General features: G+C 38.9%; 1 long non-coding RNA gene across 1 annotated transcript; it reads left to right on the top strand.

Annotated features, from left to right (window-relative positions):
• Window positions 1-6368: 6368 nt before the first annotated feature.
• On the top strand, window positions 6369-8304 carry LOC119917371. The gene is made up of 2 exons (XR_005447264.1): window positions 6369-6594; window positions 8095-8304. It is a non-coding gene; the product is annotated as an uncharacterized LOC119917371 (long non-coding RNA).
• Window positions 8305-16566: the final 8262 nt, after the last annotated feature.

The following is a 16566-nucleotide window of genomic DNA, read 5'->3' on the forward strand; positions in this document are numbered from 1 at the left end:
TGTGTGAGGCCTATTCTTATTTTCAGCTTATTGATCTCGACTTGTTTAGTTTTATACTGACTGTAAAGTTACTTTGTTACCTGTACTGAAAAGTGCTGTACAATAAACTTTATTTACATCAAAGCATGGCTATTCTGTCTATTGGTTAAAGTATGTTGGGTGTTTTTGACACACACTGTGATACTTTGTGCTTTGTTCTACTTTCGACTGTGTGTGTGGCACTTGTAAAAATTGTTTGGCCCTTTCATGATACTTGAACTGGAATCCATCTGTGTTTGTATTTTAAAGAGTTAAAATCAAAGGCCAGTACACATGCATTATGATTAAATGTTCTGAAGACACCCGCAGTGGACTTTTTTCTATCTCATCCTAATGTTCTAGTCCAAATCTTCATGAATGGCCTGTTTCTATCACTTGTTAGACATAAACAAAGTGTTCCCAGCTCCTCGTAGCATTCCTCTCTGTCTTTCTGCCTGACCTCCTGCTCTGGCCATCTCCTCTAACGTTGATGTTTTTTGCTCTCCCTGTCTCTCTCAGTCTCACTATCTCTAGATCTCTTTCAGTGTACCAGTTTTCTCAGAATTAGTTTCCCTTGCACCTTATATAATGGGGAAATTCCTTTACGCTTATGTTCCTGATTATACCACCATTTTGGTCCTTAGTACACTGATGTCTGAAAACTCAACAAAGTGTGTGCGTCTATCCTCCAGGGATTGAAAAACAGCTTACCTCTCCAACCCCGTTCATCGTTGATTTTCAACTCTACTGTCTTTAATAGATTTAGGCTCAGCTGACCTTTACATTGTAGCCATTTAGGCAGATGATCTCAATCACGCAATCTATGAATAATCAAATATTTTCATTTCAGCCCTTTAGGAACCTGCTCCGGTACATCCACAACCCTGACCTCTAAGTCACTTCCTCTAAATTAGTTCACTCCTGCTACATTCCAGCGTTGACTTTAGTTACAAATCTTCGCAAGGATCTTTAAGATCTACATAAAGCCCGCAATAAGTTCAAGAACTGCAGCCTCTTGATGCTGATGGATATCAGTGGCTGATAGAAGTGGACCTTAAGAGGTTGAAAACAGGAAAATTCCTGACAGTTACCTGGGATTCTTGTTCCCAGAATGCTGAAGTATTCCGTAGAGACCATGATAAATCAAAAACTGGTTGAAATTCTCCATGTTTGCTTATGAGATGTTGTCCAAGACATTTCTTTAGGAAAGAAATCATAAAGAGAGAGAGAATCTCCGATAGAGGCAAAACACTGGTAATATGTTTCTCATAGTGGTGCATTTGCGAGGGAGGCAAATGCCTTTGGTTAAGCAAAGCTATTTATTTTGTCCCTGGAAACAGTTGAAAAACAAAAGCGCTCTCAACAGAGTAGCATGACCTGATGCTGCTGCCTGTTTTCCTCTGTCTGCGGTAACTGTATGCTCCCTCAACATGGGGGCACTACTGGCACACATCATACTCAAAAAGCCACACATAGGCACACTCAGCTCAGAGAGAACTTTTCAACTCAAAAGCTGTGTAAAGAACCCAAGCAAAACAAGGGACACTGCTAAAGTTAATCCATAAAAGGTTCAATTTCAATGTGGGTAAGCTCATGGAAAGAAACAAAAACACTGCCAATTCTGTTGTTTGGATTTGGAGGACGCGGTGCACACGAATGCCCACTCACATGAGCTTAAACTGTAGTTCATACACACACACACACACACGCCAGAGTACCCAAAGTGAACTCTGTACGCTGACTCGCTACAAGCTTGGGAAGGAGTCCAGGTTTTCAGACTGACAAGGAACAGATTCTGGTGGTCTGGATCTTTTTGAGCTCTTCAACTCACAGCGCTCTCCTTCGGTACTGGATTAGTAAATTATTTGGAGAACACACACACTCACACTCACACACACACACACACACAAGCTGGCAAGTACCTACATTCAGGATTCAGTTTGTAAAACAATATAATAATCACAAGTTAAATGTTGTATTTAAAAAGTTATGATGACATTTTGTGAAGATTCTCAGTCATCCAGGTCATAGTTATCCAAGGAAGGTTAAATCAAGGGCAGCTGGACTTGGTTGAAGATGTTTTGCCTCTCATCCAAGAGAACTGACTGGCAGGGAATCCCAGCTATTTAACCTCTGCGGGACCAGCTGAGGCTGTTAGGATTGTCACTAGTTTTGCAGGTATTTGGTCATAAACCAATGTGGCTAGCATGGCTAAAACATATATTTGTTTTAGTAGAGGGCTCTACTATAATTTGAAAAAAAGTAGGTTATAGTGAGGAAACTTGAATCACTTGTACTATTTCTTACAATGGAGAAGCAGTTATATTTGTAATATAGGCTCTAGTGACTTTCAAGGTTAATTTTGTTTGGTTTGTGTTGGATGTGTGAGGTGCCACTTGTTGATTTGTCAGTATTATGCGGGTGTGGAGGTTTTCAGATGAAGAGAGAAGCAAATTTGTGGAACTTTCTGGAACTTGGTGATTTTCACTGGAACTTGTTGCCTCCAGGAATATTTCAGGGTTTCCTGGATCCTGGAACAATTAATTAGTCAAAAAGTCAGCTGTCACACTTGTTTACGTGATTGTCACTTTTTTTCTCTTTTCCTTTTCCCCAGGCTTTTTGTGTTATGTAACTCTCTTCAAGAGAGGTATAGCGATGTGTGTATGTTTGTGTGTGTGTGTTCAACATTGCCATTGCTGTCAAATTTTCATATTGTCTGAAGCTTCCTGATGTAATCTGCCAAATCAGTGTGTGAAAAAAGGGCCTGGAAACAATGGCTGGAGGTCAGACAGGTCATGGAAAACTGTTTGAAGAACAATGTTATCTGGACACCAGGTAATAAAATCCCAGTGGTGTGGAAAGGTACAAGCCCTTTGAATAAAGAGCAGTTTCCGCCCTCCCAGACTCACCTGGGCAATCTATTAGCCAAATGGACCTGCTTGTCAGTCATTTCTGCATGAACAAATTTACCTTCTCTGTCGTCAGCCCAGATAATTCATATTGCGAAAAGCTGTGTCTGTATTGACAAAATGACAGGCTTTATTTCTACTGTGTGGCAGATGAATGTCAAGGGGGATCAAGAGCTACAAATAGCAGTGACGACAGATTGTCTTAGCCCTTTTAACACTGAAAATCTACACTCGTGGCTTTATGGATGGTGATGTTGGTCTACCGGTTGATCGGTCGCTTTGATCCAGACTAAAATATCTCAAAAACTACTGGATGGATTTCCATGAAATTTGGTGCAGACATTCATGGTCCCCAGAGGGGGAATCCTATTCACTTTGGTGATCTATCCCCTGACATTGTCAGGTCAACATTTAAGATTTGATTAATACTTTGGTTTATTAATAGGTGTAAATCTAATGACATTCCCATCTTCCTGGGCTGTACTTCGTGTTTATTAATAATTAGCACATGATGTTAGCATGAGGCCTCATAGAGCCCCTAGTATGGTTGTGCAACTCTTATCTCTTTTTTTGAGTGTGTGCATGCATGTGTGCGTGTAAATAAACAAAATCCAGTTCAATTCTAACACTTCTTGTGAATACTTTCAGGTGAGATTTATTTATTAGATTTCTTAGTTTGTGCTTTAAAAATAAATTAGTTTAGTCTGTGTAAAATATAGTGCAATACTGCATAAAAGGCACATTAATTAATTAGGCATATTAATGTTTCTTCCATAACAACAGAACAGTGGCATGAGATGTGACATGTGCTGCTTGAATCATCTGTCTGTCTGGAAGTCTTACACTGGGCATGCAAATATGAGTGGGTGGAAAACAGAAGAAAAGAGAACATCAATATTATTCCACAGCTGCAGAGTGCACAGTACCTTGGACGGGAAAGGATCCTTCTCATGAGTCTGTCATCCCACAGAGATGCATAAGATGTTTGAGGCATGCCATCAAGAGTACAGGGAATCCAAATCTTGTATAGATTCATGAAAGACTGTAGTTTGCATACACAGCATTGGTATTTCACATACAATAACATAAATAAACATTCCAAGGATCATTACTTGCAATTGCTGTAGCCATTTCTAACTTGGAAATACAACATCCCAAACCGCTGTTTTTCAGTGCCTGCCTCAAGAGGACACCAAGACCTGCAGCACTAGAACACCTGCAAAAGCATCTGTTATCCCAAAGAAAAGCTACTGTAACCTTATGAGAAAACACAGCACTCCTAGATACAGTTTTCTGCCAAACTAAAGTGCACTTACTGTTTGCCTTAGATAAAGGAGCAATAATCTCCTCATTGGGGTTCATGCTTTTAAACTGCAGAGTAAAAGTCCCTGGAAGTATAAACACAGTAGGATTTCTGGGGCTATTATGTAAGCTTGCTCTCACCCCTGATTATACATGACACGCTGGGAAATATCAAATTAAATGAGCTTGTCCAATAAGATTGTAACATAAATAAAGAGCTCTATTATTACTTTGTGCTGTTGTGGCTAATAAAAGCCACCCCCCTCGAAAAAATACACAGTACAGAGAACATGATGTTCTTCATCCCAGAGTGGCTAAAGGTTTTACTGTGAGGCCTCCCAAGGTGCCAGCAGGATGAGACACTGATTTACACTTCATGTTGACAGTGACACCTCAAAAATCCTTTCCTTATATGTTTTGTGGCCTGAATCAGAGCGGAGGAAAGTGACTAAAGTACTGTACAATTTCATTATTTTCAGTTACTTTAAACTTCTATTGCACTACATTTCAGAGGCAAATGTTCTTTGCTGATTTGGATGGTTAATACAAAATATAATAAACAACATATGTAAAACAGAAACATCTGACAAGAAACAGTAATTATAACAAATCAAAATGATTAAATAACAAAATAATAAATAATAATTACAGCCAAAGAAATTTTTCAATGAATATGAAAATTTTGAGCATTAAACACTTAATTTCATGCATTCTGGTGATTTTTTTTTGCACCAATTTATGGTGGAAATGTTTTTATTTATCTAACGAGAAATACAAAATTCAGGTGTATACAGCAGTAAGGCTCTCAGACATTCTGTGTTCCTTTCAGATATGTTTCTCCTGTAGACCAGCTTTTCCCATGTAATATCATTCCTGCTGAGTCAGCCCACATGCAGGCATGATTAGGGCGTACTCACACTAGGCCTGGTTGCCTTGTACCGTGCCCGAGCACGGAACTCGGACAACTCGCACAGCACGGAGCGATCACACTGGTCAAACAAACTGGACTTTGGGGGTTAATTGTGCTCAGACACGGTACAGATCGCCAAGTGTGAGTGTGCCTTTAGTCTTCCCTTCTCTTTGTCTCTTTGTATGGGGAAGTAACCTCTTTAAAGTAGTGATGACAAGTTAGACTCTTTTGACAGACTCGAATTTATAGATCTCGTTCATTAAGATGAACTAATCTTTTTTTGAGTTATTTCGTTCATTTGAACTAGGCTGGTTATTGTGGCACTGCAGCCCTCTAGTGGGCGATTAAAAAACAGCGCCGTTCTCAAACACGGAAGGCTGTCTGGCTTGCCTTAATTAACAAAGTATAATGCACAAATTCATCTCTTGATCATTCTCTATCATCATTATATACACCCCCTTGGGCCCACAACCAAATTCAAACCATGTAAAAACCACAGAAATATGTTGTCTATATGCAATCCACTACTCAGGAAAGATTGTGACAATGGAAGGATTTGGCCGGAGTATACAACCAGATCTGCCTCTCATTCTCCGGCGCTGGCAGTAACTCAGACGGCCGAATGAACAAAAGACTGAGGAGGACCCATGTGAGAGGTGAACAAGTAGTTCATTTCTGCTCCACAGTAGCTGAGCTGTCACGTGACAAATGAACGACTCAAACCTTGAGACCCACAGTTGCTATGAGTCGTGAACTAATCAGTTCTGTTTCCTGTGCTGCCTGCTTACCACAGCCCTGTAGCCAGCTGTCACGTGACAAATGAACGAACAGACAGTTGAGAGTCGTGAACTAATCAATTCTGTTTCCTGTGCTGATGATGCCCATGCAACTGCTGTGTAACGAGTGAACGTAATAGTCCAAGGCTATTCACGCATGCGTGAAAATGAACGAATTACTCACTGAGACTACCCGTTCAAAGGGAAAAGCGGATTCAAGCAGTATATACCCTGCAAGCCAGGAAAGTATGGGTTAAAGCTCTGGGTGACATGCGACATAATTACCAGCTATGCGTGGCGAATGCATTTATACACAGGCAAGCCCGCCGGCTGCGCACCAGAGAAGAACCAGGGAAGGAGGGTTGTCATGGAAATGACTGAAGGTATGGAGGGGAGCACGTCACATGTGACAACTTCTTATCCACTGGCGAAGAATCTTCTGAAGAAGATTGCGATGGTTGGAACCATCAGGAAAAACAAACAAGATCTACCACCGATCATCATCCAGACTAAACAACGACAGCCAAACTCATCCGTGTTTGCTTTCCGAAAAACAACTGTGTCCTACGTACTGAACACCAAACACAGGGAGCCAAAGGTGTCTGAGGGTGAGCAACACAAATCATTGATCATAGAAGACTACAAGCTCTGCTAGGGAGCTGTCGACAACCTGAATAAGGTATGTACTAATATGCATAAATTATGCACATAATTTTTTACTTTATTTTTGTGCTTGTCTGAAATATAGGCGACGATTTAAATTATAAAAGCATTTAATAAGTTATTATGTATTATTTCTTGCATGCAACTTGGGTTAAAGGGGCATGGATTTTCCAGCGGCCACTAGCTGTGCAGTTCTAAGCTTGCAACCAGGTGTGTGCTCGTACGCATGCTCGCTTGAACTCATACTTTTCATACAAAAATACCACAATAAACGCAGGAACACCTGCATACCGGTTGTGGCTTTTCACTCAGACATGTCCAGGCTCTGTTACTTCAACATTCCCATCTCAGAGGCAGCTCAACACCGGTCGTACCTTTCATTCAGCGCAGCCAGCCGCATATCGGCACAATACTACCGAAAAAAGGGTGACAGCGGCTGTAGACAGACAGGGAGAACAGACAGAGCTGGGGACTCAGGTAAACTCCCACTGCAAAGTTACAAAAATAGTTTTATCAACTGCAGGTTCAACTAATCCATGCTCGTTACATGAAAACATTGCATCTTACTATCTGTGAATCTGTCACTGGAGGCTCAGCAATGTGAGCACAGCTACATGTATTGGATCATAATGAAACGGTTAGTGAGCTGGAATGGATATTATAACGAGATTGAGTCACACTTTATAACAGTTAGACCACAGTAACTTTACTGTAACTAGTGATAGTAGATGGCTCTTCCTCTGTGTTGTTGTGACCGTTTTGTTGTGTCATGTGGGTCAAGTTAGTTACAGCGACTGAGAGGTGGAGAAGCTGTCTATCTGAGTATTGGTAACATCACAATAAACATAACATTACAAAGCAAACTGCAGCAGGTCCGAGCTACTGTAGCGTTAGCTGGCTGCTCCTGGCTGATGTTAAACAAATCGCTCCACATTTGCTTTTTACCGTTACATCCTTTCTTGCAGCCTAAATCAACAGTGGTACACAGGATAGTAACATGGGTCGCGTTAGCTGGTGAAGTAATGTGGACAGTGATATAACTTTGCACCGGATAATATTAGTAACTGCTCAGCGTTAGCCGACGAGCTAACGTGACTTTGTCTGTGTTTCTCCAGCTTTACAAATGCTCACTTTGTTTTTACACGACATCATCTGAACCTGTTTGGTCTGATGGGCTTCAGCACAAAAGCCTTTATTGTTTTTTTTGTATCCTTACGTGGAGCCTTTGTTTTACTGTGAGCCGGTTGTTTTGTGGGGTTAGTGGACTGCATGTCGTTAGCTGACATGTTGTCGCTGTAGTACCAGAGGCTCAGGAGCACGCACAGGGCTGAATCCGACCCGGAGACCTCACATTAAAAGCAGAATAGTTGCTGATGCAAGCAACTGAGAAAACAGGCGTGTGCTTCATTTCTAAGTAAACTTACAACCCATACAACTTATAGATTTTGTTTGACTAGGATGAATATATGTGTCATTTATTCATTTTTCTTTTTCTTTCTGTCATTTTTTCTTGCAGGTTGTCAGTACCTACAGCTTCCAAAGAACACTTCGGTGGCCAATGGCACTGTTCCACAATGTTCTGGATGTGTCTGCATACAATGCCTTTGTCTTGTGGGCCGCATCACTCTCTCACTCACACACACCCCTGAATTTTTATTTTTTTTTGCTTAAATTCTGTTCTGAAGTCTTTATTCTGAACTTAAAAATAAATTGTGTTCTGTTCAAAGTGGTATTTTTGCTTTATTTCTACAGCAAACTTTGATAGGTAGTAATGATCAGAAGATAACAACTTTGAATAGTTATAAAAGCAATATACATTATCATTTAGCAGGTGAGGTTGGATACAGGTGGGATTTAATCATACGGTACAAAAAATAAAAATGCATAAAATCACTGTTGCTGCTATTTATAGGCATAGCAGGCTTTAAACTCCTGATGTAAAAACAATCCACTTGGCATTTAATATACCAAAAATAATTAATATTTAGTTTACATACATACAAAAAAACAGTGGCATCATGTAAACAAACTGGCATTAAAGGGGTGCAAATTATGTAAAATAATGAATATTTGGTTGGTCAAAAGATTTAAGTCATTGAAAGTAGAAAATAATATTAATGTTTAATGTTTTTACGACAGTCTTTTCACATGGACATTTTTGTCCGCTTATAAGTTACACAAATATTACCAAGGCACAAGGGTTAAGTATGTATGCGCTAGCTTAAGTATATATGCGTAATGTGTTGACAGCAAAACAAGTGAAGATTTATTACACATTACATTGGCATTTACTGATTTAGCTGAAGCTTTTACTTGATCAGCTCCCAGTCCGCGATTGGCAGATTCTCCTCCATCACTACGGTGGGCTGTCAGAGGAGTCAAAGTTGCTCTTTCTAGAACAGAATATGCAGTATTTCCCTCTTCTCAGAGTTAACAAACTCAGCAGCCGCTTCTGTGGAGCTGAGAGGCTGACAGACAGCACGACCTGTTAATATCGTTAGGTCTCCATATAAGGGTACACAGCACATTCATCTGAAAATATAAAGACACCAAACAACATTGATAATTAACAGATAATAAATAATCACCTACTTATCAAACGGGCAAAAACTTTCCTCTTTCATGTACATTTAGTGATTTGGCAGTAACTTTTATCCCCCCCAAAATTAAAACAATGTTCTCATGCCCCCATAATCCCCAGACCTGCTGCAATGACAGAAGCAGTGAGTGGGTGTTGATCCCTGGTGTCTCACGCTAAAGGCAGGAGCATTAACCACTGTACTGCTGACTCCACCCTCCAAACTCTTGAACCTATATTCATAGTTTAATTCGCACATATATAATAATAATAATAATAGTAATAATAATCCTTATTTGTAGAGCACTTTTCAAAAACAAGTTACAAAGTGCTTTAACAAGTGTAAAGAATAATACAAACAAAAAAACAAAACAAGATAAGAGCATGAAAAATTAATATAAAATTAGTAAAATACAATAAAATAAAAGGGATAAAATAAAGTCAAATAAGATCGGGAAAGGCTCTCCTATAAAAGTATGTTTTAAGAAGGGACTTAAAAGAGTTCACTGACTCAGCCGACCTTATTTCCTCGGGCAGGCTGTTCCAGAGCCTCGGGGCCCTGACAGCAAACGCTCTGTCCCCTTTAGTTTTCAGTCGAGACTCTGGAACAGACAACAGACCTCTGCCTGAGGATCTCAAGGGACGTGCTGGTGCGTATGGGACTAAAAGTTCTGACGGGCAAGTATATGTGTGTCATTGTGTGTCATCAGCATAAATATGAAAAGAAATGCCATGTTTATGGATAATATGTCCAAGGGGAAGCAGATACAAGGAAAACAAAATGGGTCCTAAGACCGACCCCTGAGGCACACCATATTTAACTGGACAGAATGAGGAGACATAGTTGTTTACAGACACACAAAATTTCCTATTTGACAGGTAGGATGAAAACCATTCTAGGGCAGTACCAGAGATCCCCACCCAGTGCCTCAGTCTGTCTAACATGATGTTGTGATCAATGGTGTCAAAAGCAGCGCTAAGGTCCAGGAGTACAAGGACTGAGCACATACCTTCATCAGCAGACATTAAAAGGTCATTGGTGACTTTAAGCAGGGCAGTCTCGGTGCTGTGGTACTTCCTAAAACCAGACTGAAACTTTTCAAATAATTTGTTATTTTCCAGTACAGTGAGCAGCTGTTTGGACACAATTCTTTCTAGAATCTGTGCAATAAAAGGCAGTTTTGAAATTGGTCTAAAATTATGTGGGAGGGAGGGATCCAAACCAGGTTTCTTTAAAAGTGGGTTCACGCAAGCCGTTTTAAAATAATCAGGGACACAACCAGTAGATAGGGAGCTGTTGAAAACAGAGATCAAATGGGGCCCAACAGAATCTATTACTTTCAGTAAAAATTTTGTAGGTATTATATCAAGTGGGCCGGAGGACACTCTCATTTGTGTTACTGTTTTTAAAAGCTCAGACAAGTCGATGGGATAAAACTGGTTAAAACTCTCTTGTTGCTGGTGAGGAACCTCTGAGTAAGAGGCCACGGGGGTAATAGAGGCTCTGATTGACACCACCTTATTGGTAAAATAAGATAAAAACAATTCACATTCATCATTACTTCCAGCTGAGGCACAAGGAGGGGTTGGGTTTACCAGCTCAGTTTGCGCATATATGCATACTTAACCTCGCACATACATACTAACCTTGCGCATACGTAAATACTCACCTCACAGGTTCATACTTACAAATGACAGTATGTACGTATGTGCAAGTGAATATGTATGTATGTACATGCATGATAGTATGTGTGTATGTGCGAGCATTTATGTATGTATATGCAAGTATTCAATTTTGGCCTAGGCGGCTTCTCATAATGTCCAGCAGATTCCAACTAAACACACACATACTCCATTAAACACTTCAGGCCCTTACACACAAATGCAAATAAGGGAAAATATAACTTCTTGCTCATTCTAGCGTGACACCTGATTTTTATGACTCACTGTATCTCAAACACCACGAGCTTCAGCAGGACATCAGTGATCACAATGACATTAAACAATGAGATTAAACAAAAAGAAATAAAACATATTTATGATGTGTAAAATGTGATTTTTAAGAAAATATAAGGGGTCACTAATTTCGTTCATTCTACCACTTTTTGTTTTGTTTTTTTTTACATTTTTGCTGAACTGCACTGTAAATGTGTCCTATGGTTAATCAGAACCATGCCCCTCATACAAGGCATACCTGATGAAGGGGGGGGGGGGGGATCAACCCAAATTGCCATTATTTGCAGATGATATATTACTATTCCTGGAAAACCCTGCTACCTCCGTCCCTGCCCTCCTACATAACCTAGACAAATATAGTGCCGTGTCGGGAAACAAGGTCAGCACGTAAAAATCGGAGGCCATGATGCTAAATGGGAATTGGCCCAACTAGATGACTTTAATTTCTTTTAGAAGACTCAAACATGGATTTAGATAGCTGGAGGTGGTCCTTACACCAAAGACAACAGAACTACTTCCCTCAAATTATGACATTATTATTAAGACATTGATAGGGATCTAAATAGATGGGATGTGCTTCCTTTGTCACTATTCAGTAGGATCGAGGCAGCGAGGATGAATGTCGTGCTGAGGCTCCTCTTTCTGTTTCAGTCCCTACCTATCCTAGTACCACAATCCACATTTAAACAACTAGAAATGCTAATATCAAAATCTATCTGGCAAAACAGAAGACCAAGAATAAGGCAGAAATTATTAATGACAACAAAAGAGAAAGGTGGTCTGAGTTTGCCTAATCTAAGATTCTACTACTGGGCAGCACAGCTCAGAGCAACGGTGGCGTGGATGGTTGCGGCAACTGGATGGGAGCCTATTGAACAAAACTCCCTAGCGGGAGTACCACTATCAACTCTTCCATTTCTTAGCCATCACTCCCGGTAAAAAATTAAAATCAGTAATATATGGATAAAACTAGGGCTGTCCCCGACCAAGGATACATAGTCGAATCAGAATTGTCAAGTCCTGCCTATAGTCAAATCATGTGTTTTTGTGCACGGCAATTGTGAGCTGGGGGGGTTACATGTGGTAAGCTCCGCTTTATTCTTGAGAAGATGCAGAGCTGCCGCCTCTATTCATTCAACGTATGCTGTAAATTTCCAGCTAAATCAAGGCTTTTTGAAGACCTTTTTCTCTCTCTTGCCTGTCATTCACCGGTCTTGTGTGAGTTTTGCATGCTGCCGACAACTGCACGCACGTCGCGCTTCCTCGTGGGTCTATTTCAAGTAGCCGGCTATTTAAAAACTATTTATTTACGCACTTTAAAAACATTTATTGAAAGTTTTATTCTTTCTACATGTTTATTTACAGCATTAAACGTTGAAATGTGTATTGTAATAGGCTGTATATTAACTTATTGGGAGAAAACTAGTAGTTCTATGTAAAATCAGACGTTGAGCACCCCCATATCGCTAAAATGGCATGATCCTTGTTTCACTGCGAAGCTTCGACAGTGAGATTGACAGTCGAAGCAGCCTGGGAAGGTGCATGCTCTAGATGTCATAAATACGGTGGCCCTGAGAGGCCAACTCAAGAGCTACTTAAGAAAAAACATTCAAATTCATCACAACACAACACAACACATTTAGACAACACATTAAGACAATACAACACATTAAGACAACACAACGGAAGTGTTTCCAGGGGACCCTTTTAAGTGATGCACACAGCATGGTGTTTTGGTTGAACCTGTAACCTGAAGTACATAATGCCTTTAAATGACACACTCCGGGACAATAGGGGGCGGTGTGAACCTAAACAAGGTGGTTGGATCCGGCATAAAACCCAGAGAAGAAGAATAATCTTGTTTTGGTTGTGCTCCCATGGTTTTGCAGCGGCAGTTCAGGACTTTATGCCAGTTAATATATAATTTAAAAGTTAATACTATAAAACATGTATTTATGGGTTAATTGTCATTTTCAATAATTAAACATATATTTAATTCTAAGTATTTAAAAGTTGTAGCCTGATATGCGGGAGTTATAATCTGTCAATCCAGAATAGGCCTAACATTACAGGTCATACACTGCAGGGTAAAGGGGAATCATTTATCTGCTATCTGTTAAAATAAAATGTGATACCTGGTCTTTCATGTGTTTGTTTCCCTGTTTATACTTTATCCGTTCCCTTATAAATGCATAATCTGTATTTTAATTGTTATTGTGATTTGGCCGTTTTTGAAAATCTAAATATCAAATGGACTGTGTCTCATTCTCATTAAAATTAATGTCCTAATAATATAATACAATAAGGTTATTATGACATCATTATGACTGTCAGTCAAATTGATAGAAAAGAAAATCTAAGGCTGATTCACAGCAGACATTTTTGACTTGTCACAGTCACAAAAAGTTTACTGAAAGTTCACAGCTTGTACCACACAACCTTTTAACCTAACGTTACTTTTATTCTGACTACCGTTACTAGAGGAAATCAAATCCAGCACTCTAGCCAGCTAATATAGCACACGACAATCATGTTTATTTTGTCAGGCAGACAAAGCACATTCAAGCTCAGAAATCACCGTTTTTGACAACACGTGAAAACGTTCGTTAGAAAAAGGCTAATGCTAGTTTAACAACAGACATCTGCAATAGTTAATGTCACAATCATGCAATGTCGATGTTGTGTTGTCTAAATGTGTTGTGTTGTCTTAATGTGTTGTGTTGTCTAAATTTTCTTAAATTGCAGTGTGTTGGCCTCTCAGGGCCACCGTACATAAAGGTGTGGGAAGCCAGTTATGGAAAGAGTTTGACTGGAAGACGAAGATCAGGTTCTTTAGGACTCCCCTGAGAACACATGCCTTCAATAACACTTTACCCAACAAATGCTGGAGAAACTGTGGTATGGTAGGTGACCACACACACATTTTCTGGGACTGCCCGAAAATACAAACATTTTGAGAAAATATTAGGGAGGAAATGGGAAAAATCCTAGGTTTGAACATTGCTTTGGATCCCTTACTTTTTCTATTGGAAATACCACCTAAAAAAATGTTTACTACTGATCAATGTTATATAATATATATTCTACTGATCGCGGCAAAGAAAATTATTACTATTAATTGGATGAAGACTGACCCCTGTGGAATCGACAAGTAGTTGCAGAAAATCAAACATTTGATGGAACACCTGAATGCTCAGCTACAATTAAATGGAGTTGAAATGGAGGCTAATCTCTTTGTACCTTGGACAGGAACCCCTAGCACACCACCTTGAGGTATATGAGATGATTTGATGTGCCTGGCTAGGAGTGAAGGGTAACTAGCCCATAGGACTGTGGAAACATGGATACGAATGCTTGTAAATGAATAAGTCTGTTCATGTAAATCTATGGACACTGTGTGTATCTCCACACTAGGGATGAAACGATTACCGGTTTAACGGTAAACCATGGTAAAAGTCCCGAAGGTTATTATTACGTACACATTTTAATTACCATGATAACCGGGTACGGTATTATAATCTCATGGCTTCAAGGTGATTTTGTATTTTGTTTTCTTTGTTGTTGCCTGTTTTGTTGTCAATGGCAATAAAGTAAAAAAAGAAAGTGTCCTATGGTGTGACATAACAAAATTAAGGAAAAAAAAGTCTTTAATAATATACAAACAAATATGAAGGAGATTCATTTTTTTTCATATTTTGTTATTTAATACGAAATTTTGAATAACACTATTTTCCCCCATGAATTGGACTTGGACTTGCACTGTTTGAATAAAAGTGAGTGAAACTTTGAACTGCTTTTATTAAAGACATTTTGATATAAACACACATTTTTGGTTCTTTTATGTGTCACACTGTAGGACATTACGTCACACTAAAGGACAATAATAGGAAAGAGGAAGTAAATGGTATTCAATTAAAGCATTTTTATTTGACTTTCAATATGTAATGTCGAAACAAACAATATCAACCGTGTTTTAAAAATTTTACATAATTAAAGTTGACTCCTCGATAGAGCAAACCTTGTGTAATTATTTTGGTGTTAGAGAAGAAATAAAATATAATTTTGATAAAATACAATATCAATGTCAACCATGTTGTTCAAAAACTAAATAATTAAAAAAATGTTTTTATTTCAATTTACTCTCTTCGTTGTTCTCTTTGGACCTACTCCTTTCTGTGTGGATCCCTGTTAATGTTCTCTCTATACTTCACTCCAACCATTTCTCTCGCTCATATCCTATCTAAAAAAGAAAAAATTTCAAAGTTTCACATTAACCATTTTCATAACAGTTTATAACAGTACAAATTTTCTGCAAAAACAGCTGAAAATATTTTTACTGTAATTTTTGCATTTAAAAACAAAAAATTTACAAAAAAGAATACAAAGGAATCAAACAAATCTTAATTAATAATTTAAAATGTATTTTAAAGAGACTGTACTCTTTTGTGACATCTTTGTCCTCTGGTGTCGCACCAGAGAACATTTCTGTCACACCAAAGGATGTCCCAGCCTTTTTGTGCCAGTTAATGACCATGGCTGTGTCCAAAATCCCCTCTCATTCACTACTCCCTGCCCCCTATGTAGGGAGCTATATGTAGAGCACTATATGGTGAGCTCACTCGCATTATTAAAACAACACTTTCGGACACTACCACGATCGTTATTTCGGCGCCGTTAATTACGTCATTGCCGTTGGACAATCAGTTTTTTCTATCAGCGCAGTGCATGATGGTATATATGGCTCGGTTAGTGACCATTGGTTGTACACTACTTTTCAAAATGCATTCTGGGATACATTGAGTGGACTATATAGGGTATAATAATTATCACCATACATTTGGACAGCACTACAAAATGGTGAGCTGTGTCCGAAATCACCCACTACTCACTATATAGTGAGTAGTGGGTGATTTCGGACACTGCCTATGTTATACCTAGCTAACGCGTCATTAGCAGTTAGCAGCACACATTAGCTAAATGTTCTATAATTATATACTTTAAAAATTTTGAATTAAAAAAATATAATTTAGGGCTGTCAAACCAAAGGACAAAAAAAGTAACACTTTTATAGTGGTTCGGAAAAAGCTAAATATTTTAACAATTCTGATCTTCACAGGGGGCTTCAGTACCATTAACTCTAATGGGGTCTTTCAACTAGATAAGGTTGTCTGTTGAATTGCCCGATTAAAATTAAGATATGCTGTCACACCAGAGGACATGGTTTTCAGTGACAAGATGTGTTAAGCTCCAATATATGGATGAAATAAATAATTGCCATTTACTAAAATAGAAACGTGTAACATTATGCCTGAGGTATTTATCAACATTTTTATGCTTGTCATTTTATTGTTTAACTTACAGACTTTCAGCTGTTTGCAAAGAACAAAGTCAACAAACAAAATAGTTTAACTCAACAAATGCTTCAAGTGGTTTCCCCAAATACAGCTGAAAATG

Source organism: Micropterus salmoides, unplaced genomic scaffold (genome assembly GCF_014851395.1).
Source record: "Micropterus salmoides isolate LMB-PRFRI ecotype aquatic unplaced genomic scaffold, ASM1485139v1 Ms_hic_scaffold_10, whole genome shotgun sequence".
In the NCBI taxonomy this organism is placed as follows: Eukaryota; Metazoa; Chordata; class Actinopteri; order Centrarchiformes; family Centrarchidae; genus Micropterus; species Micropterus salmoides.